The following is a 27,181-nucleotide window of genomic DNA, read 5'->3' on the forward strand; positions in this document are numbered from 1 at the left end:
ATAACCCAATGTGACCATGTTTTTCATACATTGCTGGATTTAATTTACCAATATTTAAGATATTGTGACAATGTTCATAAGTAAGTTCATATTATTTTTGTCTTGTTTTGGAATCAAGATGATAGTAGCCTTAGAAAATAAACTCCCTCTTTTTCTAACTCTCAGGAAGATCTTCTGTAGTAGTATAATTATCTCTTCCTTGAAAGATTGGTAAAACTCACCTATCAGGGATCTGGGCCTGGGTTTCTTTTCTTTTGATAGGGTCTCACTTTGTCACCCAGGCTGGAGTGCAGTGGTGTGATTATAATTGAAGGAGCAACCTTGATCACCTGGGCTCAAATGATCCCTCCAGCCTCAGCCTCCCAAGTAGCTGGAACCACAGGCACGTGCCACCACACCCAACCAATTTTTGTGTTTTTTGTAGAGATGGGGTTTTGCCATGTTGCCCAGGCCTGGGTTTCTTTATGAGAACATTTTAAACTACTAATTTTACCTTTAATTAATCATTATAGGATTGTTTATGCTGTTTTTTCCTTGAACTAGTTTTGGCTAGTTAGATGTTTCTAGAAATTTGTCCTTTTATCTAAACATTCTAATTACTAGTATGTAACTTTTTATATAATTTTCTTTCATCATGTCTTCTGTACTCATGAGTATATCCCTTTTTTTACTCCTAATTGTTTACTTGTGCCATCTCTCATTTCCATAAAGTCATTGGAGTTTTATCTGTATTGTTAGTGTATTTCAAAACACAACTTCTGACATTGTCAGATCTCTCTGGTGTATTTTAGTTTACTATTTCATTTATTTCTCTACTTTTCTTTGTTTTTATTTTTTCATTCCTGCTGCTTTCTTGAGTTTATTCTGTTTTCTTTTTTCCCCTAACTTAAGTTGGCTCTGTAGTTCACTAATTCTTAATCCTTCTTCTTTTCTCATATATTCACTTTGATTTTCCTCAAATTACCTCTTTAACTTTATCCTCTGTTTTGGTAATTAGTATTCCCATTATAATTCTATGTTATGTGTCTCTGATAGTAATTCTTTGAAGTTTTTCTGGACTTGCTTTAAGGACGACTGCATGCCAATTTTTGCAAATGTTGCATGTACTTTTGAAAAGATGATGTGTTCCTTAGTTATTAGAGTTCTTGCTTTCTTGGGTGCTGGTAACTTTTGAGTTCATATGAGGTTGGATTTAAGCCATGGGAATTCGGAGGGGCTTGCAGAGAAATGCTTTCCTCCAGAGATGATTTATGTTTGTTTCTGCAAGGTGCCTGCAGATCCTCAGCTGAACACTTGTCATGACATTTCAGCTCACTCTCAGGTTCTACTGTCACTTTAAGTTGCTAACACAGTCACAGGTCAGAAACTAATATATCCAGTCCCTGGCAGTAGCCAAAGCCCTTTGATTGAATATTAAATCTCCTCTCCTCCTGCCACCTGCAAAGAGAACTATGGGTACTACCCCTCTTCCCTCTTTCCCATCTTCCCAGCATTCCCTTCCCACCATAGCTTGCCAATTGTAGTCTTTGACTCCTCCAGAATCAGGACCAGGGGAGAGGGGATTAGGGAAAAGGAGCCACACTAGAGCAGGGCCATCTTTGCGACAAGTATGGCTGGCTGCTTCTTTCTCTCATAGACACCTTGTGGGTACTTCAAAGATTCTCCTATTGGATTTTTCCAATTGCAATGCATGAGACATGGGTGATGCTTTTTTTGTTTGTTTGTTTTTAATCAGAAATTTTTTTTTAGTGCAGTTTTAGGCTTGTGGCAAAATTGAGAAGGTACAGGCATAACTCTTAATTCAGGCAGACAAGGAGGTGACCGCCACATGCACAGCCCCACACATTTACAGCCCCCCATATCAACATCCCCTCCAGTGTGGTACATTCTTTACAATTGATGAGCCTACATTGACACATCATCACTCAAAGCCCACAGTTTACATTAGACCTCACTCTTGCTGTTACACATTCTATAAATTTTGATGAATGTATAATGAGATGTGTCCATCATTATAGTATCATACAGAGTGGTTTCAGTTCCCTCAAATCCTCTGTGCTCCACCCATTTATCCCTCCCTCCCCTCTAATCCCTGGCACCACTGATCTTTTTACTGTCTTCCTAGTTTTGCCTTTTCCAGAATGTCATACAATTGGAATCACACAGTGTGCATGAAGAAGCCTTTTCAGATTTGCCTCTTTCACTTGGTAATATGCATTTAAGCCTCCTCCATATGTTTTCATTACTTGATAGCTCATTTCTTCTTCAGAGCTGAGTAATATTCCATTGTATGGGCATACCACAGCTTTTTCATCCATTCACTCCCTGCAGGACATCTTGATTGCTTCCAAGCTTTGGCAATTATGAGTGAAACTGCTGTACACATCTGTGTGCCATTTTCTCTATGGACATGAGTTTTCACCTCCTTTGGGTAAATGTCAAGGAGTGTGAATGATGGCTCCTGTGGTAAGAGTATGTTTGGTTTTGTAAGAACTGCCCATTGTCTTCCAAAGTGGGTGACAGCCTTTCTCCCAATGGAACCAGCTGCTTCCCCTCAGCCCGCCTGCAGTTCTTCTTGCAGACTCTTAGTAGGAGTCCATTACCTCCTCCATCCTGGCCACTGGACAAGGTCTTAAAAGTGCCTTCAGGCTGACTTCCCCCCTACATGGACTACATCTGGCCCACGGAGCACCCCATCAATTCCTCAGGGAGTACAGTTACTTCCTTGATGCAACAGCACCTCCCCTGCGCTGCACCTTGCCAGCTGGTGCCTCCTCCCCTGTTCTTGCCTAGTAACTATGGATTGAGTACAAAACATGGTGTGGCAAGGAATATGTTCCCTTCCTCCAGAAAGGCTTTCTTTGCTTGTGGCAGAAGACAGACTGCATGCAGGCCATCTGCACACGTCCCAGCAGAAACCGAGCCCATCAGACAAGGCGAGCTCTTGTCTGAAGGCCGCTCGCCTGCTGGCCCTTACTCTTGCCACTTGGTCTCCTGGGTCTCAGCTGACAACCTGAGGTGCTTACAGGGCGCCTGCTCCTTTGTGCCTGAACTGACAGTTACGTCCACCCAGCACCACCAGCGTGCCAGCATCTTGGCTTAGCTCTGCAGCCTCTTAGCAGCTGCTTCTGTTTGGTTTCTGGGCATTGCATTGTTCACACGCACAGCTTAGACATCAGGAAATGGTTTGAAGAGAAATCGCACGAAGACTCAATTTTCCCTGGTTCCCTTTTCTCTGTGTTCATGGCCCATCAAGTCCTGACAACTTTGTATCCTGAATTCCCATTTTTTTGACTGTGGCAAGCTATGAGCTGCCACTTTCTGTCTGGGTTTCATACCCCATGACAGGACCTGAATCAGCGAATGCTCCCGGGGGACAAAAACAGCTGCAAAGAAAGAACTGACTTCAATGCACTTGTCTCCTTTCGAACATCTTGGCCCTTGGATTCCAGCAACCTTGGTTGCTCTTTGATGTTCTCAGACTACTCTATTACATTTTATTTGGTTTGGTTTTCACAGTTCTTCAGCAGGAGGGTTATTCTGGTACAAAATACTCCCTCACAGCCAGAAATGGAAATCCCCTTTAAGTTTTTTGAGGTTTTGTTTTTGTTTTTGTTTTTTTCAAAAAATGTACTAGGTGGCATTTTTCTTATATAATGAACATGTTTTCTCTTTGCTTTAAATGTGAAAGATAATTTGACATAGAACAAAAATGTTTGGTTCACAAACACTTTATCCTCAAAATTCTGTAGATGTGGTTCCATATTCTTTTTTTTTCCCCCCCCCTGGAGACAGAGTTTTGCTCTTGTTGCCCAGGCTGGAGTGCAATGGCGCCATCTCAGCTCACAGCAACCTGTGCCTTTCAGGTTCAAGCAATTCTCCTGCCTCAGCCTCCCAAGTAGCTGGGATTACAGGCATGCACCACCACACCAGCTAATTTTGTATTTTTAGTAGAGATGGGATTTCACCATGTTGGCCAGGCTGGTCTCGAACTCCTGACCTCAGGTGATCCTCCCAAAGTGCTGGGATTACAGGCATGAGCCACCGAGCCCAGCCAGCCATACTCTTTTTGCACTCGATGATTCAGAGGATAACTCCAATGTGGGCCCTACCTTTGTTCCTTCGTGAAAATTAAATTAAATTAATTGGACATTAATTAAATTAATGTTTCAAACAATATACTAAAAAGACTGAGATCATATACAAAGCAATGTCTGCACAGATGTTCTGCAGAGGTGGCTGAGAAGGGATCTCACAGCTCCCAAGCCCTCACCACAACCAGAGGGCAGGGGCCAGTGGGCAGCTGGGTGCAGGGATTATTTGTGAGGAGGGGTTTGGGAGGTGGTTTTAGAGTGTTTCTTCCAAGCCCTCCCTGGCTCTTCCACAAGTGTTGGGGTGAAGTGGTGCAGAGGGAGATATTGTGTCATGGAGCCCTGGGAAGCACTGAGATTAAGAAACCTCTCTCGGTAGGCCGAGGTGGGCGGATCACGAGGTCAGGAGTTCCAGACCAGCCTGACCAACATGGTGAAACCCCGTCTCTACTAAAAATACAAAAATTAGCCAGGCGTGGTGGGCACCTGTAATCCCAGCTACTCAGGAGGCAGGGGCAGAAGAATTGCTTGAACCCGCGAGGCAGAGGGGCAGAGGTTGCAGTGAGCCCAGATCGCACCATTGCACTCCAGCCTGGGTGACAGAGTGAGACTGTCTCAAAAAAACAAAAAAGAAGAAACCTCTCTCATTTAGCCTTCTATCTAACGATGTTTCTATACTGACCATGTTTAGAAATTAGCAAATAGCATATGGTCTCAACTAAATTAAACACCCACAGAAAAAAATAGTTTAAGGAAACATACCAAAAGGATTATTATGTATTTAGAATCTGGGTAATATTTAATTTTTGTTTTCATATATTTCCTTATTTTCCAAAAATTGAGAAGAACATCTACTACTTTTATAATGAAAAATCATATTTTCTAAATGCCTAAACACACAATGTTTAACACAACACTACGTACGCTGTATATATATGTTTAAAATACAATTAGGTAAAAATTATCCACATGGAAAATACCTGGATAGAACTCCCCGCCCTCCACACACACACACACACACACACACACACACACACACACACACACAAATCCCAGTGTTTTCGTCTGCATAGCGATTTCTCTATATGTATCTGTAAATTTTGAAATTTTTATGTAATGGGGGAGGGAAGGGGAAACTTTTAAGAAAACACCAGTCCCCACTCCAAAACCACGCCCAGCTACTTCTTGTATTTTTAGTAGAGATGAGGGCTCACCACGTTGGCCAGGCTGGTCTCCAGCTCCTGAGCTCAAATGATCCACCCGCCTCAGCCTCCCAAAGTGTTGGGATTACAGGCGTGAGCCACCGCGCCCGGCGGTTCGTTTCATTTTCCTTCACTACCTTTCCTCGCTCACTCCACTGGCTCGTTCTTGGAGCCCCGACTCCTCTACACTGGGTCCCACTACACTGGCCCTTGGTACATACATTCCCACACTGTCAGTCAACTCTTTCACCCCCACTCTGCGAGTCCCATCTCCCCGGGAGCCCGCGAGCTCCTGGGACAAGGATGTGACCATCCCCAAGCTCCTTCTCCAGGCTGAGCTCGGGGCGGGGGGCCTTCCACAAATGCGATTAAACTGAACAGGCGCCCTTCCACCCTCAGCCTTTCCTGGCCCTCATCCTTGGAATTCCCAGCCCCCCAGCTTTGCTTGGGAAATCAAAGGAGGCCAAAAGGCACAAAACAGCTCACTGGGGAGAAAAACCCGAGTCTCCCTCCCAGGTCAGTAATGAGTGCGGCCGGAGGAAGGGCAGCCCCTGGCACAGTCGGTTCCTTAACAGCTCCTGCCCCAGAAGCTGCCTTCGGATGGACAGCCGGGTGAATCGCCATGAAAAATTAATCAGCCTCTGCCTGTCCGCGGCCTAGATGGGCGCAAAGCAGATGACCTGGCAGGAACCAGCCGCAGTGAAGCCACCGCAACCGCAGCCGCAGCCGCAGAGGGGAGGCCGTGCACCCGCCAGCCGGGAGAGCCGCGCGCCTGGGCCAGGCGCACGTGGGAAGTGGGCCACGAGACTGGAGGCCACCGAGATGGAGGCCCCGGCACTCGGGCTCAGGTCTTTCTGCTTAGCACGTACTCTTGGAATCCAGCACGCCCTGCTCCGGCCGGCGCCTCCAATCCTGAAGCGCGCACCTGGGAACTCACGCACCGCCCAGCCGCGAGGGGCTTGGCCTGGCTGAAAGCCACGTTATTCTCGAAAACACCCGTGGGAAGCACACGCTGAGCTCCCGGGGCCCCTAGAATATGCAAAGAGGCCGGCCCTGCGAGACTAAATAAGTATCTCCCCCTAGGACCTAGTCCCTTGCCACCAGCTCCCGCGGCCACCGCGCAGCCAGAGCGCACCGTCCCTAGGGCTTTGGCGGTGGCCAGAGCCAGCAAGTGCGGCAGCCTGGAGCTGGGGTGGTGAGGGCGGATGGCAGGTTGGAGAAATGCAACCGAGCCGCAGGTTTCTAGAGGCCTCTACAGCCCCTGCCATCTGGGCACTGCACAGACAGACGCTGCGTGAGACCTGGAGCTCGCCACCTCCATGCGGCGCTGCCAGCCACTCCGCTGCGGGTGCAGGAGCGTTCCATGTCGGGGACTGAGGGACCAGCGCCGGCTCCCCAGTTCTCTGCATTGTGAAGTCATTTTCTTAAACTCGAGCTTTAAATAACCACCGATGACTTGCCTACGGGCCACGCAGATGCTATGCTCTGACCTCGCTGGGATGTGCAGAATTTTTCTACTGTTTTGCTTTTGAATCAAATTAGGGAGTTTAGAGAAGTTTTAGATTCAGGTCAGGCTTTCCCAGGACCTCCAGGCTGTGGACTGTGCTGGAGCTTAGGCCAACAGCGCCATCTGGTGGTTATGATCCGCATATACCCGCCAATGCCTGCAGACCGGAGAGAGTGATGTAATGGTCCACAATTGTTCCTGAAGCCAGCTCTGCAGCAGGCCAGATGTTATGGGTGTTTTATACCCCAGTTTTTCGTGTAAGTCACTGAGCGAGGGGGTTTCTTCATAGGACGAATTCTATATGCTGTAACGGAAATTCCCCTTTTTGCAATCTATTCTAGAGAGGGTGGATTTGAAGCTAGGGAGACATAGGACATAAAAAATCCAATCTCTTTGATTCCCAGCCTGACTACCTGACTTTACCAGGTCCCACCAAGACAGGATGTGAATGCATGCCTCTTGATTCCAACAGGATGTGGAACTGTTTTACATTCCTATGCTGTCATGGCCTCCACCAGCTCATGCATTCCTTCAGGACTGAAAGCAGACTCCAGACTGCCTGAAAAATTCCCGGGACACTGATCCTCACCAGAGTTGCCCCTCTGTCCCTCAGACATCCTTTTATTCCCTTACTACCCCAGCCTGTGGCTGGCCTCCCGCCAGGGCGCTGCAGCACCTCGGACCCCTCAGCTGTCTCTCTACTCTTTGCCTTTTACCTTGACTTGCCCAGCACCCTGCAGTTGCTTTTTTGTCTTTACCCCATCTGGCCAAGACTAACTAGAGAATGTCACCAAACTATGCCAATTGGACCAGCTGCAAATTTAGGCTGTGGGACTTCAGAGGAGCCCTCACTGCAACTCACAGTTTTCAGCATTTGTTGATTCCTGCATTGCAGATATTCCAAATGTTTCCTTCTAATTTTTAGCTCTTGCCCTTACAGTATCTCACAATTTGAGAAACAACTTCTACTTTACAGAGTTGAAGTTGGCCTCATGTCAGTTTCCTCAATGTTGCCTCTTTTGCCCTTAAAATGTTTGTATCACCTTATTTTTTCATTCTACGTTATTACTTCAACAGGGAAAAATCCTTTGTCTTTCCAAACCAAATGCATCTGCTTTTATCTCTAACATAAAATATGAAGCCCAAACAAAGCAGGAAAAAAAAAAACCTCAAAATAGAAGCAAAAGGAAACTTCAAGAAACTATCATTAACATTCTCAGAAGAATGAATAAAAAATATTGCACACATGAAAAAAGGATGCTGCAAGAAAAGGAATATTCAGGAGGTGGAAAAATCCTATTAGAAATTAAAAAATATGATAGCAACAATGAAAGTTTCAAAAGAAGAGTTAGAATAGAAATTTAGTGAAGCCTTCCAGAAAGTACAATAAAAAGGCAAAAGGGCAATTTTTAGAAAGAAGGAAAACTACAACATTAGCCCAAGAGGCCAAGTCAGCTACGTAATTTGAGACTCAGTGAAAAATGATGATGTGGAGTTCTCTGTTTAAGAATTTTGGCTGGGCGCGGTGGCTCACACCTGTAATCCCAGCACTTTGGGAGGCCGAGGCAGATGGATCACAAGGTCAAGAGATCGAGACCATCCTGGCCAACATGATGAAACACCGTCTCTACTAAAAATAAAAAAAATTAGCTGGGCGTGGTAGGATGTGCCTGTAGTCCCAGCTACTCCAGAGGCTGAGACGGGAGAATCACTTGAACCCAGGAGGCAGAGATTGCAGTGAGCTGAGATCGCACCACTGCACTCCAGTCTGGTGACAGAGGAAGACTCCGTCTATCTTGAAGAAGCTGGGGTCAGTGCAATGCACCTGTAATTCCAGCCACTTGGGAGATTGGCTTGAGGCGGGAGGATGGCTTGAGTCCAGGAGTTCAAGACCAGCCTGGGCAACATAGTGAGACCCTGTGTCTTAAAAAAAAAAAAAAAATTAGCCGGGCATGGTGGCTCATGTCTGTAGTCTCAGCTACTGGGAAGGATTGTTTGAGCCCAGGAGTTAACGCTGCAGTGAACCTTTTCTAGTTCTTTATTAATTTTTTTTAGAAACAGGGTCTCACTCTGTTCAATTCTAGCTCATTGCAGCCTTGAACTCCTGGACTTCAACGATCCTACCACCTCAGCCTCCTGAATAACTGAGACTACAGGGACGTGCCACCATGCCCAGATAATTTTTTAAATTTTTATTTTGTAGAGAAAATGTCTCACTGTGTTGCCCAGCCTGGTCTCAAACTCCTGGGCTCAAGCAATCCTCCTGCCTCAGCCTCCCAAAGTGCTGGCCTGAGCCACTGTGCCCAGCCCCTTCTCTAGTTCTAACTAGTGACCTTCTCTAGTGAGTCTCAGCCAGATGAGGTGTAAGACATCATGTCACTGCACTCCAGCCTGGATGACAGAGCAAGACCCCACAAAAAGTCTTTAAAAATTTCAGGGTGGCAACCGGAGAGCATTAAACACAGTGGGGGGTTGCTGCAGTGGGCACAGTCCTTCGGTCCCTGCTTTATACCTTGTGATTCAGGGTTCTCAGCAACCCATGCCATGAGGAATCCTCATCAGCGTTAAAACCATAAGTCACACACTGCCTTGCAGGCTGTTTTAAAGTAGGTGGAAGGCGAGGATGCCATGTCAGCCCTGAGGATTTAAAGCCATGTTCTACAGAAGCCTTACCACATGTGACTGTTCAGACCTAGATCTGGCTCGTTTGATGCAGTTGTGCTGCCAGTGTAAACTACACATCAGATTTCACATAAAAAACAATGTCAAGTAGGTCATTAACCATTGCATTATGTTGAATACATGTTGTAGTGATGTTTTGGATTTATTTGGTTAAATAATGCTTTATTAAAATTAAGTTTACCAGTTTCTTTTTACTTTTTAAAAATGTGGCTACTAGAACATTTTCAAAATGTGGCTCCTGTTGTATTGTGATCCAAGAATCCTGGTCTAAAGAGATTTATTATGGAACCAGTCACCAACCTAGTGATTTGTGGGTTTTATTTCTTGCTCTTCCATGACAAGGGGTCAGGGCAGCAGGCCTGGCCATGGCTGGATTCATCCATTTCCAAGGAAGAAAGCAGACACCACTGTAAGTATTTCAAAGCGGAAGAGATTTCATATAGGAAATTTGGTTACCAAATTCTTATTAAAACTGGAAAAACAAGGAAAATGTGGTGTTTCCAGAAATCCTGAACTGCAGAAAGCTGCTACCACTTTTACAGGATCCAGTGCTCAGGTGAGCCCATACAACCCGGTCCCTGCACTGTTGCTCGGCAGCTCCAAGACTTTGTAGCCATGTGCTGGCAACCCAGGCAGGAGCCTATAGCTGCTGTTGGTAGTGAAGACACACTGGCACAGTCGCAGGAGCCAACAGTCACCTTCTATGCTGAGTTGGAGTCACTGACATTTGCTAAGAGAGGGCCTACCAGAAAAATAATGGTTTCTATCTTTTACACTTTCTAATTGCTGGGAATTCCTCCAATTGGCGGACCTAACCAGAACCCAGGTGGGAAGAGGGTCTGTTAAATGCAGTTTGCAATCTTCCAGCCCTGATGGTAAAAAGGAGAGGGTAGTAGGGCAAGCCACAAAAGCCTTCTATAGAATCTCTCCTAAAAGATGAAATGGGTAAATGGAGCTGAATGTACTGAGAGGAAAGCATCTGGGAAAATGGGAATGAATTATTGATAATGATACAAACTAAGAGAGCAATAAAAATGGAAAAAGAAGTCAATTATAAACTCTGGGAAAAACAAAAGTCTTACAATAAGGAAACATAATCACAGTACACTACTTGGTTGTGTTGTGAACAATGTTTCTGCGGTCATAATATTAATTCTGAATATTCGTTTACCAGATATTAAGTATAATTTTATTGGGGTGATGGGTCAAGTAGGAGAGGGTATGTGCAGGAGGTAGGGCAAGTTGAGATCTAGGAAGTCAACACATTAGTTCACACCTAGCTGGGAGAGAATCAAGAAATCACAGCTTAGGTGTTTTCTTGCTTTTAATGTTTGAAAGTGTATCCTAAAGAAAACAGCTGACCAGTTAAAACAGGGAGTGAGGATCTGGAAGGAGGCAGGAGACAGGGCTCTACAGTTTGAGGTTTTAAAACGTAGGGAGTTATATAATTGCTTTTAATGATGTACATGTAAACCTATGCCTCACATTCAATAAATATAAACTTATATACAATACAAATGTTTCTACAAATTATTGTATATAAAATTCAAGAAAATTTTTACTTCATAAATGAGAAAAACTCTCACTCCTTAAAATCTTCCACTTCTCATAAAACATTGATTATATACCCAAATTTATAGTAATGATGAAAAGAACATGTCATTACTGTCAGGGTAAAGCAAAGCTTGACAGCACTGAGCGGTATGATTTATTTATGGAAGGAAGAGTTGACTGAGCAAGAAGCTAACTGTGATCATCTTTAGCCATTTTCTTTACCATAAATTTAAGTCCACTTATTCTTTGGGTGAGCAGTTGTGGTTACCAACACTGTTTTGAAAGGATACATGGATGGTGTCATTTCAATCTGTCAGCCATGCCACGATTGGTAGTTAGGTGACTTTGAAATCTGTGTTAACTCTTTGAAGCTAAATGGTATCTCAACAGAGAACTTACTGCTCACCAAATGCCTCACCTCCTACAGTTGAGTAGGGCCATGTGACTTATCCTAGTCAACACACAGTGAGCGAAGTGATGTGTGTCCATTCTGAGCCAAAGCATTTTAGAGCCAGTGCCCAACTTTTCAGCTCTGTCCCCGCAGCCACGGTGATTGTTGAGATGAGAGTCTCCTATGTTGAGGAGAATCACGAGGTGGTGACAGCACCTTGAATTGTTGAGTTACCACATGGGGGAAGGTTACACTAGGAGTCACCCATCATTCAGTGAACTTTGGGTGGTTGAAAAATAAATGGTTATTGCTTTAAAGCCTCGAGATTTGGGCATGTGTGTTACTAAAATATAAGGCATCCTATCCTGACACATTTCCTTGTGTTGTTTTGGTTATAGTGTGTCATTTTAGTATGTGCTATTTATGGAAATCCCTTTACTAATTCACCATCATAAACCCATCGCCAAGCATATGTAGGCCATGATTCTAATAAGAGCAATGGGTTTTGCTGAGTTCTACCCACTCTGTTACCCTGGGCTGTTAAGAACATTTACTTTAAGGCGATTGTGAACAGGGTGTCTTAGTTCAGGCTAGTTTAACAAAGAACCCTAAAGTAGTTGCCATGAACAACAGAAACTTATTTCTCAGTTCTGGGGTGTGGAAGTCTGAAGTCAGGATGCCAGCATGGTTGGGTTCTGGGTAGGGCTCTCTTGTGGGTTGCAGATGACCAACTTCTCCTAGTTCCCTCACATAGCCAAAAGAGGGCGAGAGGTTTCCGGGGTTCCTTTTATAGGGACACTAATCCCATTCACGAAAGCTCCACCCTATTTACCTCCCAAAGGCCTCTCCTCCTAAGGCCATCATATTGGGGGTGAGGATTTCAACATATGGATTTCGAGCTGGGGGGATGCAAACACTCAATCCATAACAGAGAGGGAGGTATCCCGGGTGGTCACGTAACAAATCTTTTCTTCGTGTGAAGTTAATTCTTTAAGGGAGGTGAACCCACAACGAAATAGCCATTATGTTTTCACTAACGGAAATAACTCACAGAGGAAACAGAATGAAAGGGGTTAGGCTGTTTCGACTGTGTCAGACCTTTCATTCAGTCAATCAATAATAATCGGAAGGCTGCTGAGGTCAATGTACTGTGCCAAGTACAGCATGAGACAGAAAATGAATGGGAAATACATTTAATTTCTCCTATGCAGGAAAGAACAGCCATGGGCAAGCAAAGCTAAACATATCTGCAAAAGTCACAGCTTAGGGCATGAACCCAGGAGGTGGAGCTTGCAGTGAGCTGAGATCGCGCCACTGCATTCCAGCCTGGGCGACAGAGCCAGACTCCGTCTCAAAAAAAAAAAAAGTCACAGCTTAACACATACACAATAATATTCTTCAAATGTCATTCTTGTGCTGAGGTCAAGGAAGAAAGGGGACTGGAGAAGTTACTAGGCAGGAGAAGTCATGGGAATGGTGTTCCAAGCTGGGCTTAGTAGGAGTCAAAGGACAAGTTTTAGTAGAAAGGGAAGAGAATGGACAGCATATGAAAATATGGACACACAGGACAGCAAAGGGAAGGGCCTGAAATATGCCAAAGGCAAGAATGGGCATGGATGGAGCAAGAGGAATTTAAAAAATGAAGGCCAGGCACAGTGGCTCACGCCTGTAATCCCAACACTTTGGAGGCCGAGGTGGTTGGATCACCTGAGGTCAGGAGTTTGAGACCAGCCTGGCCAACATGGCGAAACTCCAACTGTACTAAAAATACAAAAGTTAGCCAGGCGTGGTGGTGCGCACCTGTAATCCCAGCTACTCAGGAGGCTGAGGCAGAGAATCGCTTGAACCCAAGAGGTGGAGGTTGCAGTGAGCCGAGATCGCACCACTGCACTCCAGCCTGGGTGACAGAGGAAGACTCTGTCTCAAAAAAAAAAAAAAAAAACAAAACCGCTGGGCGAGGTGGCTCACACCTGAAATCCCAGCACTTTCGGAGGCTGAGGCAGGTGGTTCGCTTGAGGCCAGGAATTCGAGACCAGCCTGACCAACATGGAGAAACCCCGTCTCTACTAAAAATACAGGAAAAATTTAACCAGGTGAGGCAGGAGAATCACTTGAACCCGGGAGGTGGAGGTTGCAGTGAGCTGAGATTGTGCCACTGCACTACAGCCTGGGTGACAGAGCAAGACTCTGTCTCAAAAATAAATAAATAAACAAACAAACTGGGGTAGGGAGAAATTAGGGAGGGGCCTTGAAGTCCAGATGAGAACCGTTTAAGAGAATTGTGTAGAGCTTTATATAAAATGATCTGGGAAAGAGAAAGGTTATAGAGGTGGAGAAAGAAGGCCAGACAGGATTTAATGCAACAATTCAACAATGAAATTAAGAATTGGGGTAGTGGCTTGGGGTTTGGAGAAAGTCCAAAGGAAAACTCAAAAGGATCTGAAGATGGAGAGGGGAGGGTTCGAGAAAAGAGTGGAGACATGACTGACCCCACATTTTCAAGCACGGAGAAGTTGAAAGGGGGCTACTTTGTGGTAACTAAGAAGCTTCCAAATTCAACAATATATTTCCCTATAGTCGCAGGGAGAAGAACAAATTAGACGCAAAGAAGACATAGAAAAGAACAAGTAGAGAGGACAATGACCCTAATCTCTTAGCTTTTTGAGGCCAATGATCACATTTACTTATGCTAGTATCCTCTTCATGTGCCTAATATGAGGATGAGTACCTGGAACCAACTAAAAATAGTTACTGAGTAAGAGAATAGGTTAACTCGAAATGATTTCGCTTTCCTGTACAACAGAGATGTTAGCGTGATCCAAAAACCTTCCACTACACACTACAGAGGTTGAGGTCTACATTCCAGAATCACTGAAGGATTTCTCAGAAGAAAGCTAAGTGGGGAAGGAACCAGGTTCACTGATATTGAGTTCATAATAACAACCTTGGGCATCAGAGAGAAATTGTGATTCATGGTTAAATCGTCTCCAATATAATTAACTGGATACAGGTCTGAGTCCTGGCCAACAGGGATGTAAATAAGACTGAAAGAGAGCTGCATCATCACTACCACTGTGGAGCAGAAGTGTAGACAGTGACATCCATAGAACTCTGGTGGCTCAAGTTTTGGGTTGGCCACCATGGAGGCAGAAAGAGCTACTGCACACAGCAGAGCAAGGCTGGGTTGCAATGTGCTGGCTGCTCGGAAGCACAGTGTGCAGGCTGCAGCCCATCGTGGCAGTGTACAGATTATTGAAATAATTTTATTCATAAGCACATTTGAAAATGCTCCCACCACCTCCCAGAAGTACTTGAAGCAGTGGAAAATATTGCAGTGAGCTGAGGTCTGAGCGTCAATAAACCAGGACCTGTCAGACTCAGCTGAGATACAATCAGGGCCTTTGCCCAAAGTTCATGAGACTGTGAAGGACAGCACCCAAGCTGGTGCAAATTGCAAATATTTGAGGGTGCATTCCAGCCAAGAGGGGCCACAGCTGATTGGGGAAAGTGGAAAGGGTACAGCAGTAGCCATCCAAAGCTTCTGATCAATAAAGTGTAACCCGTATGTTATGTACCAGTTTCCTGCTGTAATAAAAAGAAGTCTGCAAGAGGATGGTAAACAATTAACTGTACCACACAAACTGTTGTAGAGACATCCGCCCCCTGCCCAAACCTGCCTTGCCCTTTCCTGCCTGTGCCTGCTCGCCGCCCAATCTCTGCATCCTCTGTAGCAGCAGAGCCTCTATTTTGTTCTGGTGGTAATGCGCGCATCTAGTCCTTTCAGCTTGTGTGGGTGGGGAAGACCACGCAGCACATCTCTGCGAGAAGTCTCCAGGTGATGCTTCTCTCTACAAAGGCTTTCTAAAAGGGGGCAGACTCCACTGGTCTGTGCCTTGGCCCGTTGTGCCCTGCTTCTTCTAGCATGGAATGGAGGCTCCCCTGCTAGGCTGGGGTTACCGGCCCTTTTGTGAACATAAGGCTATACACTTTTAGGACGAAAGCCTCATACCTAGGAGGGATGAGCAGAAAGGTAAAAGGAGACTAGTGCCCCGATGGCATCATGGAGCCACTATACCAATCCTGGGTTTCCTACCTCAAGATGCTGGCTTATGAGAGAAAAATAATCCTCCAATCAGGGTAAGCCACCATGCCGGGCTTGTCACTTGTAGCCAATGCTGTTACTGCCTTTGCACCTTTGCTCAAGACATTACCCATCTGAATGGCTCTTTTCTCTCTTCTCAGCTTAACAATTTGTCTCCCACTACAAAACATGCCTCTCTACCCCCCCTAAATCTAGAGTTGACTCTTTTTTTGTACATGACCCCCCTGCAACTACACTGTAAGATTCTGGTGACAGAGACCAAGGCTCATGCTCTTTAAGCTTCCACACAATCCTTGCTCTTGGTAGAACATGGTTCCCACTGAGTGCTTCCCTGAAAAATGTAATTCCACAATACTTTTGCATTAAAGTTCATGAACTATTTGGTCTGAGCTTCAAACTTATAGTGCACTAATCATGATTCATTCAGCAGAATAACTCCAGAATCCAGCCCACACACGGACGCAGCCGGCTACTCCCATGCTGTTAGAAAACACCAGTTCTGGGGGTTCCTCTCTGTGAGCACTCCTAACTGTTCCTGAGGAAACTTTGAGTGACTCATAGTCTCCCTTCTAACATCGCCACCCCTCTGTGCTCTGGCAGGTCCATCTGGCTTTCTATGGCCAAAATAGCATCCTGGGATGACTGTCCCAGAATGTACCAAAATAGGTAAAGGGAGAATTGTGCCTTCAGAGGCATTTGGATGATTGTCCGAAACAGAAAATAATAAGAGTTCTTTTCTGGGCCAGATCCTTTATTTGCCCTCTGTACTAAAGCAGGTTTCCCCCCTCCACCCCATCTGCCCCTTCCTCGGTCCTTTGCAATGCATTATTTCCAACAACAGTAAGCTCTGCCATATGGCCAATAAATATATTGCTCAAGAACGTCAGTGTGTTTCATCAGATGTTCTTCTCCAAAGTTAGAAGGATTGCCACAGTGAACTGGGTGAAGTAGATAGCTCTAATCTGCAACAGCACTATTTCATTGATTCTGATTTCTACCATGTTGCCTAACTGTGGAAAATTATCCCAGTACCCCAGGGTCTGTGTGTGCCCAGTCAGACCAGTGCTGCAGCAGTTCACACAGATCCCAGGTGCTATGGACGAACTAAGCCAAAGAAACCTGCCCTTTGACTCACCCTGGTTGCCCCAGCCTACTACCTCTACATGTGGGCTCAGGTGGGAGCTGCCATGAAAAGGTCTCTCAGTTTCTCCTTATCTGGGTCTCCCACAGGTGGCTCTAATTCCAGGAGCCTTGTGGGAAGCTGCAGACCAGCCAGGGAGCCACTAGAGGGCCCCCTACTAACATCTGCCTGAGCCAGGGGGCTCAGTCCCTCATGTTTTCTGGTATATTCCACACAACTTATCAAACTGCTTATTTTCTTCTTCCATAAAGATTTGGAATACAATAACGATGTCACAGATGTCAAGCGAGGAGAAACTGTTTTTCGTTCATTAACTTTTGGAAAGAAAAGAAATTTAACTTTGGCCAGGAGTGCCCGACTGGGATCGGCGGCACGGCCACAGGGGCACCCTGTGGCTAAACCCCTCATGGAAGGCACTGGAAAGATCCTCTACCCCCAAACGCAGGGCTTAGGGCATCGTCTGTCCTTGCAGAAGCAGGAATCTTGTTAGAGTTACCCAAATACAACATTTCATTAGGAAAGGCTGGGTGTTCTTGCTTTTTAATTAAAAATTTTACTGAGATAATTGTAGATCCACATACGTTTATAACAAAGAAATCAATAGAGAGTGTTACTAATCGATACTTACTTGCTTTACGGATTATTAGTCAATAACCATAAGAAAGAAATCAATAGAGAGTGTTACTAATCAATACTTACTTGCTTTAAGGATTATTAGTCAATAACCAAGAGTCTCATATGTGCTTTATCCAGCTTCCTCCAAAGTAACATTTTTCAAAACTATGACAACCAAGATACAATCTACTAATCAGATTTAGATTTCCCTAGTTTTACTGTTACTCGTGTGTGTGTGGGGGGGGTATGTTTAGTTCTATACATTTTTATCATCTGTGGATTCACGCATCTGGCACCAGTCAGGATACTGAACACTTCCACCTCCACAGGGATCCCCGAAGCTGCCCTTTCATAACCACAACCCCTCCCTCCCACGTCTTCACCCTAACCCAAGCCTCTGGCACACACCGATTTCTCCTCCACTTCTAAAATTTCATCATTTCAAAACTATTATAAAAATGGCATAATATAGGCTGTTACTTTTCAGGATTACCTTTTTACTCCCCATGACTCCCTGCAGAGTCATCCAAGTTCGTACAAGTTGATTCATGCATCGATAATTCATTCCTTTGTGCTTGCACGCACTTCAGCACATTTAACCATTCACCTGTCAGAGTCTATCTGGGCTGATTCAAGATTTGACGGTTAAGCAAAACTGCTATTGAACATTTGGGTGATGTTTTTAGCACTGATGGCGAATGACGTTGAACATGTCCGTATCCTTACTTTCTAAGTGTATTTTCTCTGTGAAATATCTCTTCATGTCTGTGCACATTTTCTAACTAAATTGATGTTTCACTGTTGAGTTTTGTGAGTTCTTTATGTTTGGATACTAACACTTTGTTAGATATATGGTGTGCAAATTTTTTCTGTCTACAGCTTGTCTTTTCATCCTCTTCACATGGACTTTCATAGAGCAAAAGTTTTCTATTTTGATGAGGTCTAGTGTGTCAATTTTTCCATCCATGGATTGTGCTTGTGGTAGCAAGCTCAAGTACTGAAAATTTTATCTAATTTTTTTTCTGAAAATTTTGTAGTTTTACATTTACCTCTAAGACCATGATCCATTGTAAGTTAATGTTTACATAAGGTGTGAGCTTTAGGTCAAAGTTTATTTTTATCTACTGATGTCCAATTGCTCCAGCACCATTTATTGAAAAGCTATCCTTTCTTCAGTAAATTGCTCTTGTACCTTTGTCAAAAACCACTTGGGCAGATTTGTGTGGATCTATTTCCAGGTTTTCTGTCCTGCTCCTTTAATCAATGTGTCTGTTCTTCCACCAATAGCACAGTCGTAATTACCATAGCTATACAGTAACACTATCAGACAGACTGAGTCCTCCTCTGTATTGTTCTTTGTCAAGATTTTTTTACCTATTCTGGAGTCTGTTTTTCCATACGCATTTTAGAATAAGCTTGTTTGTTTCTATTAAAAAATTATCTTGCTGAATTTGACAGGGATTCTATTAAAACTACAGATCAATTTAGGTAGAATTAACATCTTACCATGCTTAACTTTTCAGTCCATAAACTTCTTTGCTTTTTTTCATCAGTGTGTTCTATTTTTCAGCCTACAGATCCTGTACATATTTTGTTACATTTATACCTAGCATTTCATTTTCTTCAGAACGATTGTAAATGGTATTGCTTTTAAGTTCAGTTTGTAAGTGTTCATTGCTAGTATATAGAAAATTGATTAATTTTTGTGTTATCTTCCATCCAATGGCCTGAACTCACTTATTCATCTTAGGAGTTTGGTTCTTGTAGATTCCCTGAGATTTTCTACATAGACAATTATGCCAGCTGCAATTAAAGACAGTTTCATCTTTTCCATTTTTACTCCTTATCCTTCATTTTCTTATCTCATTTCAGTGGCTAGAACTCTCACCATTATGTTGAATAAGATAAATAAAAGCAGACACTCGACCTTTTTCTGATCTTAGAAAGTATTCAGTCTTTATTAAGTATGATGTTAGCCATAGGTTTTTCATAGATTCTCTTTACCAAGTTGAAATAATTCAAATTTATTCCTAACTTGCTAAGAGTTTTTATCAACTCTTGCTAAGAGCTGGGATTTGTCAAATGCTTTTTCTATATGAATTGATATGATTGTATGATTTTTGATTATAATAGAATAGATTCAATATTTGAGAGTCAATCAATGTAAACAGCTTCACACACCTGAAATGAACCCCACCTTGGTCATGGCATATAATTCCTTTTATACATCATTGGGTTCAGTTTCCTAATACTTTGTTGAGGATTTTCACATCTAAGTTTATGAGAAATATTGCTTTGTAGTTTCTTTTTTTATTGACTGTCTGGTTTGGGTATCAGTTAATACTGGCCTCAAAAGATGAGTTGGGAAGTATTCCCTTCTCTTCTGTTTTCTGGAAGAGATTATGTAAAATAGGTGTTAATTCTTTAGTTGGTTTGTAAAGTTCTTCAGTGTAGAGAAAATAGCATAGCAGATCTGGAACTGCTGTCCTTACGAAGGGTCTCTTGCAAGGTTTACCCTTGGCTGGTATGAGAGAATGTGGCTGGAAAGGTAGTTCCCTATGGTGATATAACACTTTCCCTAAATGATAAGAGTGACTCATTGTACCTAGACTGCTAGCATAATGTGATTATGCTGAACTACTGCTTTCCTTGTGAGTGTCTGGAGTGTCAGTGACGTCAGTCAGTCACACAGGCACTACGGGCCTACATGCCCAATGGTTAGGAAAAACCCTCGAACCCAAGGCTCAGGTGAGCTTCCCTGGCAGGCAACTCTTCACACATACTGGTGCAGCTCGTTGCTGGAGAAACTCAACGTCCTGTTTGACTCCACTGGGAGGTGACTCAAACACCTGCACCTTGTGTCTCCCAGACTTTGTCCAGCGTGCCTTTCCCTTTGCCAACCCCACCCTGTATCTTTGCACCATTAATAAATCTCAGACATGCATGAGACAACATGCAGGACCCTGGGAGCCCTACTAGTGAATCACTGAACCTGGTGATTGTCTTGGGGACCCCCCACAGATGCAGTGAAACTATCTGGGCCCAGACATTTCTTTTTCAGGATGATTTAATTACAAATTCAATTATAAGTTGTTAATGGTTATAGGGATATTCGGATTATTTACAGTGTTTCCTCTTTATCTGCAGGGGATGCGTTCCAAGTCCCCCAGTGGATGCCTGAAACCTAGGATAGTACTGAACCCTATCTACCTATCTATACTATGCACGAGTTTCTTTTTCATTCTTCACCATTTCAAGGATAGAAGATTCATTTTTACTGTAGCAGCCTCAGTATATTATTTCTTCCCTTTATTAAGTTGAGAACTTTCATTTTTTAATTTCATTTTTAAAGGAAGCACTTTATGGCTTCTCTTTGGCATATTCAAATCACCACTGTTGCACTCTGGGGCCATTATTAAGTAAAATAAGGGTAACTGGAACACAAGTACTATAATAACACAAAAGTCAATCTGAGAAAACAGCTACTAAATGACCAACAGGTGATGGTGCAACTCATCAAGACACCGGACAAAGGGAGAATTCACATCCTGGATGCAAAGAGCAGGACAGTAAGAGATTTCATCATGCTACTCAGAATGACACACAATCAAAATTTTATAGATTGTTTATTTCCGCAGTTTTCCATTTAACATTTTTGAGCCACAGTTGACTGAAACAGCAGAAAACAAAACCACAGATAAGGAGTGACTATTGTATTTTACCTTGGTTGAGTTTTGGTAGTTTGTCATTTTCAAGGAAATGATCTATTTCTTCCAAGTTCTCAAATTGATGGGCATATAATTATTAATAGTATTCCCTTGTTATCTTTTCAATGTCTGCAGGATCTGTTGGGATATCCTCTGTTTCATCCCAAATTTGGTGATTGGTGCCTTCATTCTTTTTATTTTTGTCAACTTTCATGGAGATTTTCTTTTTCTTTTCTTTTTTTTTTTGAGACAAAATCTCACTCTGTTGCCCAGGCTGGAGTGCAGTGGCGCAATCTCTGCTCACTGCAACCTCCGCCTCCCAGGTTCAAGTGATTGTCCTTCCTCAGCCTCCCAAGTAGCTGGGACTACAGTAGCCTGCCACTATGCTCGGCTAATTTTTTGTATTTTTAGTAGAGATGGGGTTTCACCGTGTTAGCCAGGATGGTCTCGATCATAGATATTTTTCAACGTCATTGATTTTTTTCAAAAAACCAGCTCTTTATTTCATAATTTCCCCATTGTTTTCCTATTTTCCATTTCATTGATTTCTGCCCTTATCTTTATTTCCTTTGTTATACTTGCTTTGGGTTTATTTTGCTATTCTTTTTCTAATTTCTTGAAGTAGGAATGTAGGTTATTCATTTGAGACCTTTCCTCATTTATAATGTAAACATTTAGGGCTATAATTTCTCACTTAGCCCTGCTTTAACTTCATCTCAGGTGTTCTCGATATCTGTGTTTTCATTTTTCTTCAGTTCTATAGGTTTTTGTTAATTTCTTTTGAGACATTCTCTTTGACCTTAGGATTATTTAGAAGTATGTTGTTTAATTTCCACCGATCTAGAGATCTTCCTGTTATCATTCTGTTATTGATTTCTACCTCGATTCCATTACGATCAGAGAATATGCTCTGTATAATTTCAACTCTTTTAAATGTTATGTTTATTTAGGTTTATTTTATAGCCTAGGATATGCTCTGTATTAGCCCATTTTCACACTGCTATAAAGAAATACCTGAGACTGGGTAATTTATGAAGAGAGGTTTAATTGACCCACAGGCTTGACAGAAAGCATGGCTGGAAGGCCTCAGGAAACTTAACATTAAGGCAGAAGGTGAAGGGGAAGTAAGGACCTCCTTCACATGGTGGCAGGATGGAGAAAGAGCAAAGGGAGACATGTCACACACTTTCAGACAACCAGATCTTGCAAGAACTCACTCACTATCAAGAGAACAGCAAGGGGGAAATCCACCCCCATGATTCAATCACGTCCCACCAGGCCCCTCCCACAATATGTGAGGATTACAATTTGAGATGAGATTTGGGTGGGGACATAGAGCCGAACCATATCATTCCACCCTTGGCCTCTCCCAAATCTCATGTTCTTCTCACATTTCAAAACCAATCATGCCTTCCCAACAGTCCCCCAAAGTCTTAACTCATCCCAGCATTAACTCAAAATCCACAGTCCAAAGTCTCATCTGAGACAAGGTAAGTCCCTTCCACATGAGCCTGTAAAATCAAAAGCAAGTTAGTTACTTCCAAGATACAATGGGGATACAGGCATTGGGTAAATGCTCCCATTGCAGAGAGAGAAATGAGCCAGAACAAAGGGGCTACAGGCCCCATGCAAGTCCAAAACCCAGCAGGGCAGTCATTAAATCTTAAAGCTCCAAAATAATCTCCTTTGACTCCATGTCTCACATCCAGGTCACACTGATGAAAGGGGTGGGATTCCAAAGCCTTGGGCAGCTCCACCTCTGTGGCTCTGCAGGGAACAGCCACTGTGGCTGCTTTCATGGGCTAGCATTGAGTGCCTACATCTTTTCTAGGTGTACAGTGAAAGCTGTTAGTGGATCTACCATTCTGGGGTCTGGAGGACAGTGGCCCCCTTCTCACAGCTCCACTAGGCAGTGTCCCAATGGAGACTGTGTGTGTGGGTTCCAACCCCACATTTCCCCTCTGCACTGCCCTAGTAGAGGTTCTCCATGAGGGCTCTGCCCCTGCAGCAAACTAATACTTGGACATCCAGTGTTTCCATACGTCCTCTGAAATCTAGGTAGAGGTTCCCAAGCCTCAACCCTTGCCTTCTGAGCACCCACAAGCCTGACACTACATGGAAGCCACCAAGGCTTGGGGCTTGCACCCTCTGAAGCAATGGCCCAAACTGCACCTTGGCACTTTTTAGCCATGGCTGGAGCTGGAGTGGCTGGGACACAGGGTGCCATGTCCCAAGGCTGCACAGAGCAGAGGGGCCCTGAACCTGGCCCAGGAAACCATTCTCCCTTCTTAGGCCTCCAGGCCTGTGATAGGAGGGGCTGATGCTAAGGTCCTTGACATGCCCTGGAGACAGTTTCCCCATTGTCTCAGCTGTTAACATTTGGCTCCTCTTTACTTACGCAAATCTCTGCAGCTGGCTTGAATTCTCCCCAGAAATATGTTTTTTTCTTTTGTACCACATGGTCAGGCTGCAAAGTTTCCAAACTTTTATATTCAGCTTCCCTTTTTAATGTAAGTTCCAATTTCAGAACATCTCTTTATGAATACATATGACTATACACTGTTAGAAGCAGCCAGATCACATCTTGAACACTTTACTGCCTAGAAATTTCTTTCCACAGATCCCTAGAGCAGGGGCACCATGCCACCAGTCTCTTTGCTAAAGCATAGCAAGAGTGAGCTTTGCTCCAATTCCCAGTAAGTTCCTCATTTCCATCTGAGACCACCTCAGCCTGGACTTCACTATTCATCACTATCAGTATTTTGGTCAAAACCATTGAACAAGTCTCTAGGAAGTTCCAAACTTTCCCTCATCTTCGTATCTTCTTCTGAGCCCTCCAAATTGTTGTAACCTCTGCCCATTACCCAATTCCAAAATTGCTTCTACATCTTCAGGTATCTTTATAGGAATGCCCCACTTCTCTGGTACCAATTTTCTGTATTAGTCCATTTTCACACTGCTATAAAGAGCTACCTGAAACTGGGTAATTTATGAAGAAAAGGGTTTGATTGACTCACAGTTTCACAGGCTTAACAGGAAGCATGGCTGGGAGGCCTCAGGAAACTTACAATCATGGCAGAAGGTGAAGGGGAAGCAAGGACCTTCTTCACACTGTCGCAGGAGAGAGAGAGAGAAAAGGGGGATGTGCCACACACTTTCAAACAACCGGATGTCATGAGAACTCACTCAGTATCACAAAAACAGCAGGGGGAAATCCACCCCCATGATTCAATCACGTCCCACCTGGTTCCTCGCCTGATAGGTGGGGATTACAACTCGAGATGAGATTTGGGTGGGGACTCAGAACCAAACCATATTATGCTCTATCCTGGTAAGCATTCTATGGGAGTTTTCAAAGGCGTGTGCTCTGCAGTTGTTGGGCAGGTGTTCTATGTATGTCAATCAATGCAGTTGGTTGATAGCACCATTCAGATGTTCTATATCCTTGTTGATCTTCTGCCTAGTAGTCCTGTCAGTTGCTGAGAAGGGGATGTTCAAAGTTGTGAACTTCAATAACTATTATTATACTACCTCACCATTTACAAATGGGGAGACTGAGGGTTAGGTAGTTCAGTTAAAGCCTTTAAGAGGCAAGGCTGGGCTTTAAAACCAGGTCTTCCTGTCCCTAAAATCCACACCTCTTCTACTGCAGTTCCCACCACTTATGAATGGGTCCAGATTCCTGTCTTTGAAATCAGGGGGGATACTTTCTGGAAATGCAGCTAAATTGGCTCCTTGCTCAGATTTGAGCAGCAGTGAAGCCCCTGGGCTAAAGCCAGGGTAGGTGTTGACCGAGGGCCCCACGCATGAGCAAACCCTAAACTTTCCTGCCAAGACCAGGGACGAGGAGACCTATCTGAGTAGTACTGACCAGGGGTCCTCTTCTGCTTCATCTCTTTGGAGTCTCGTACTGGGCCCAGACTGGATATAGCCTGGGATTCTCCTTCCTGCCCCCAGCCAGCTTTCTCCACCTGTTGTCCTTAACTGTATTCCCACACTTTCAGTGCAAGCAAAATACAGGTAAATAAATGTGGCTGGAATTGGAAGACAGTCAAATGGAATGAGATTGTCAAGAAGATATGGCTTGATTGGTATAAATACAGCCTAGTGGGGTGGGGGGAAAGCAGAAACCTGACACTGTTTTTTATCATTAGATGCTGGGAAAGGCTGGAATACACTAGACAAATCCCCCTGCGATCTCATCACCACTAAGCCCAACCTGAGACATTTATTAAAATAAAATTTTAAAATTCTTTTACATCTCTTTCTTCCTGGAGGGAAAAAAATCGTGCATAGCCGGTACCCCCTATAATCATGGCTATAATGAATAAGTGAAACACTCTTGCACACTGGAGCAATGGCTGCCCCTTGGCTTTTTCACCTTGGGCTTCAGGCCAAAGACTGCAGGCAAGAGAGGTACTGACACAGCGTAAAACCCAAGGCCACCTGTTGTCAGCTCCTCTGCTGTATCCTTATCTACCATGTCCTGTGAGTATCCACTTTTGTGGGAACTGTTATATTTTTAAAGTCAACTCTACCAAGTTTGGCTATAAATCTTTTATGGAAATTTAAAGATGAAAAACATATTTCTTCTTCATTGGTCTCATTTGTCTAATAAATGCCTTAGGGACTCACCGCTCAATCAATGTTTCCAATCTCCTGAAATTAAATTATCTTCCTATTGTGAGCTAGATAAAAATGATTTAAGTAGGTGGAATAATTTGGTTCTTATCTTGGTGTTATTGAGTGAATGGCACTATCAGTGTTTTTCCCTGCCTGTGTTATTTATTTCAAGATCAACCTGGGGCTTCTGAAAGACAGAGATTATTTTGCCAAAGAGTATATTTCCCAAATAGTCATAGTGGAGCAAAAGGTACAAACTCGAGGCCAGTGGCCTTCATCAAATGCAAGTGGACTTAGTCTCCCCCAAACCAGAGCATTGATAATAAGGGCATTACATAACACAAGATAAACATATAAATTATAATTACAGAAGAAAGGAAAACTTCTGCATCCTTTGTTAACATATCTTGATATATTTCATTTAGGTGTTTGTGGCACAAACATACACTTAACATTATGTATTAGACTCAAGGCTAGGCTTTGCAGGTTTTAAGATGAACAACCCAGGGTCCTGGAACTCACACAGTTTATAGTTGGAGAGGTCCACATATAAATAGATAATGTTGATAAAGTGGGATCATGCCATAGTTGATGATATAGTTGAATATATGCTATATAATGCTAGCCATATAACTGGCCATAGTGGGAAGGAGTTTGGGATGGAAGCACACCTGGATGGCATGTATTCTAAACAGTCCTGTCCAGCAGAAGCATCTTTGATGATAGAAATGCTCAATGTCTAAGTGTACACTATGACAGCCACTAGCCACATGTGGCTATTGAGCACTAGAAATTGTTTCCTTTTAATCAACTTTAATAGCCATATATGGTGAGTGGCTATCATATTGGATATATAATTCTAAAGTAATGATCCTCGCATCTTTAGTATGCATCAGAACCACCTGAAGATCTCAGTTCTGATCCAGTAGGTCTAGGATAGGGCCCAAGAATCTGCATTCTTACAAGCTCCAGGTGACTCTGACACTGCTGGTCCATGGCTCTCACTCTGGGGAGCACCATTCTGAAGGACTCCAGTCCTTCCAGTCCATGGCAATAAGCCCAGAGCTGACTTCTTTTCCTTTGCCACAGGGCAGACTTAATATGAAGTGGATGAAGTCGACTGGCCAGCCCTCACTCCCATGGCCCCTTCCAGGACCTATCTGGTGGTGTGGAGTGACTGAGGGCATTTTGGGGATGATGCTAAAGGGAGATTGGTATTGGGCATCCATTCGATTGGTCAAGAGGGGAATCATAAAAGTGATTCCCAGTCACTTTTATGTAGCGTCAATGCTGGGGGTTCTGGTACAGGAGTTGCTTCTGGGATGGTCCTACCACCCATTCTGCTGACGCACCAACACTGACCAGACAGCTCATGCCTTAGAGTCTCTCCATAGCACCAACCCTCAGAGACCAGTGGGTGGGGTGGGGAGAAACAAGGTTTGGAATGGAATCTGTGGGGAATGTTTCCAATCAGCAGGCTTGTATCATTACAAGTGGAAGTTTCAGTCCTTACAGGCACCTAGGCAAAATGGAAGTTCTCTCCTATTAGAAATATTGTTGGTGATT

The 27,181-nt window shown here is 43.8% G+C and overlaps 1 pseudogene; it reads right to left on the reverse strand.

Annotated features, from left to right (window-relative positions):
* LOC100984015 (snRNA-activating protein complex subunit 5-like) overlaps positions 1 to 27,181 on the reverse strand; it is a 278,450-nt pseudogene that overhangs the window by 195,864 nt on the left and 55,405 nt on the right.

This window comes from Pan paniscus, chromosome 5 (genome assembly GCF_029289425.2).
Source record: "Pan paniscus chromosome 5, NHGRI_mPanPan1-v2.0_pri, whole genome shotgun sequence".
NCBI classification, from domain to species: domain Eukaryota; kingdom Metazoa; phylum Chordata; class Mammalia; order Primates; family Hominidae; genus Pan; species Pan paniscus.